This window comes from Amphimedon queenslandica, unplaced genomic scaffold (assembly GCF_000090795.2).
Source record: "Amphimedon queenslandica unplaced genomic scaffold, v1.1 AMPQUscaffold_13440, whole genome shotgun sequence".
Taxonomy (NCBI): Eukaryota; Metazoa; Porifera; class Demospongiae; order Haplosclerida; family Niphatidae; genus Amphimedon; species Amphimedon queenslandica.
Window position 1 is genome coordinate 284,546 of NW_003546324.1, and position 2,646 is coordinate 287,191.

A 2,646-nucleotide genomic window follows, 5' to 3' on the forward strand; every position below is an offset into this window, starting at 1 on the left:
CTCTCTATGTATGTACATGTACCTGTGCCCAAATTTCATATTCTTGTTTTTAATATGTTAGTGTCTGCATGTAAATGTGTGCATGATAATATATTATGATGTTTTTGTTCGTGTTTGTACACGTGTCCTCACGTAGCGTAAAACCGCAACATCTCCTGGTGTCCAGTCTTGCTTTCTCTGGACAATCTTTGTCATCACTGGATCACTCGACCTGCTTGCTAGAAAACTTCAATCTATTTTGGTATTTTCAATCACATCAAAGTATGGTTTGTTACCATGCATCATGAATTAATTCAGTACCTTGTGAGAGCTAGTGTATCAATCAAGAACATTCCATATGATTTACTAATGGCTCTTTGGAAGGACATCAGCTAACAAGGAGGTGGATATTGATGTGGACACAGCTGTAGTACTTTCCACTGCTATCATAGCATTGAGGCTCAAGCATCCAGCACTAATCTACAGTTTACAATATTGGATCTTCATCTAATACTAGCATTCTGAGAGGAGGAAGGAGAAGAACTGATAGACTACCAGAGGAGGAGAGGAGAACATATTTGATTAAATGAAGACATGAGCATATTTTTTCACTGTATGGGTTGAGCTACCCTTTTTCACAGTGACCTGCTTTTAGTCCCGATCATGCGAGAGGGAAGGGGAGGGTCAGCGGAGGGGAGAGGGTTTCGCCCAGGAGTGTGGGAGAAGTCGTGTCCCCCTTTTGGGTCGGATCGAGGCACCCAGTATCACATGCTTGGAACCCTCTCTTCTTCTCTTTCACTCTCTTTCCTTTTTGTGTGATATGGACTCTAAGCAGAAGAAAGGATTGGACTTTTCTTTTTCTTTTTTCGTCTCAATCCTTTAACTGCTTAAAAGCAGGCAAACACTATACAGTTGAGCTAAGCCAGGTTACGGTGGGTAGATTGGTGAGGTTTGTGATGCAGGTAGCTTGATGAACCTGGGCACTAGCTTCCTAATTCTCATTCTGATCTCTTTCTCGATCCCGTAGCTTTGACTTAGGATCAATTGTTTAGTGTTTGCCTCACCTTTCAAAATAAGTCAATAAGTCTCATTGTAGGTTTATGATCAACATCACGTTGAAACTGTGTGGGTAATCTGATGATTTAATGAAAGTAACGTTTTAAAGTTGACACAAAATTAGCGAAGTTTTAATTCTGCGTTGTGTTTTGTGGCTTGAGTGTGAGTGTGTATTGTTACTACCACAATTTGTTTCATAATTTGAAAATGGTACACCATGTTCTTAATAATTAAACATGTTTCTTATATATGTGACACAATTCATACATGCTCCTCATATAGGTGACCCCAAATTTACACATGTTCCTCATACACATTTTGTTAGATTTTAACGGTCCTAAACATGACCCTAAACTGTTTCTAAGTTTAGTTAATGTTCATATGCTAATTATTGCATATGTAAATGTATAATATTATATTACGTTTTGGTATGCTTGGCGTGTCATGCTGCATAGTCACGTAGCGTAAAATTGTAACATCTTGCGGTCTCTACTTTTGCTTTCTTTTAACCGTATTTGTCATCATTGGATCATTCCATCTGCTTTTCAAAGCATGCAAGAAAGAAGACCTATTTTGTAATCATTGGGGTAGCTCCTATTTGTCACTATTGATCATAGGGTTAGAGGTTATCAATCAAGAACAGATTTACTGTCTATGAAGAGCTCTTCAGAAAGACATCAGGCTCTAATCAAGGAGGTAGTTGCTGTGGACACAGGACTTACCTTATACCACTAATGTCATATCATGCATCACTACCCAGCAAATAAATCTTATGCAAGATCTTGCCACTGATCCTATCAAGATCTTACACTATTTTCTTATCTGATCATGTAAGATTATTGGACAAAAAGTTCCAAAATCAGGTATGATCAGGTACATGTTCTTGCATGATCATACCTAATCTTACCAGTGTTATCCAACAAGATCATGCATGATCTATGATTTAAAATCTTTTATGTTCATGCATGCATGGTCTTTACTTTAAAATTATATTTTTAACACTTAAAAAACATTTCTTGAACCAAATTATCACACGTGAAAATTAATGAGTAAATAATGAGTTAAATGATGTTGAAATGAGTTAAACATTACTAGACTTCAGACCTTTTACTGCGTTGCTTATCAATACATTTCTGAGTGCACTTCTTCTTTATTGCTGAGCTCTGCTCTTGAAATGTGGCTTCACCAAACTTCTTTTTGATGCAATCTATTATAATGAAGCACGAGTTATTAATTGGCATAAACAAGTTATTTTACCTTCTAAAAATGCCACTCTCTTACGGTCTAACCCAGGTTTTTTTGATTTCGTTGATTCTTCATAAATGGATGATGCCATTTCTTCATCGGTAAAGATGATATCCATTAATTGAAGTGCATACTTTCCTGCATTGGTTGCTCTAATGTCCTGTACAAGATTTATACCAGCTTCCTGCATGTAAATTGAACAACGCATTAATAATATTGCTTAATAATTTCTTACAGTTATATATTTTGCGTCATCTTCTCTATTACCATCTTCCCTACTGGGTAATTTCTGTAATAATAAATTATTAGAACAGTTAGGTAAACTAAAGTTTTATTAGTATTACCGATTTCTTAATAATTTTCAGT

General features: G+C 36.2%; 1 long non-coding RNA gene across 1 annotated transcript; it reads right to left on the reverse strand.

The window, feature by feature from the left end:
- Nucleotides 1-2,022: 2,022 nt before the first annotated feature.
- Nucleotides 2,023-2,646, reverse strand: LOC109581426 (uncharacterized). Its single transcript, XR_002184634.1, has 4 exons — nt 2,625-2,646; nt 2,516-2,569; nt 2,293-2,464; nt 2,023-2,242 (listed from the first exon to the last, which is right to left on the reverse strand). It is a non-coding gene; the product is annotated as an uncharacterized LOC109581426 (long non-coding RNA).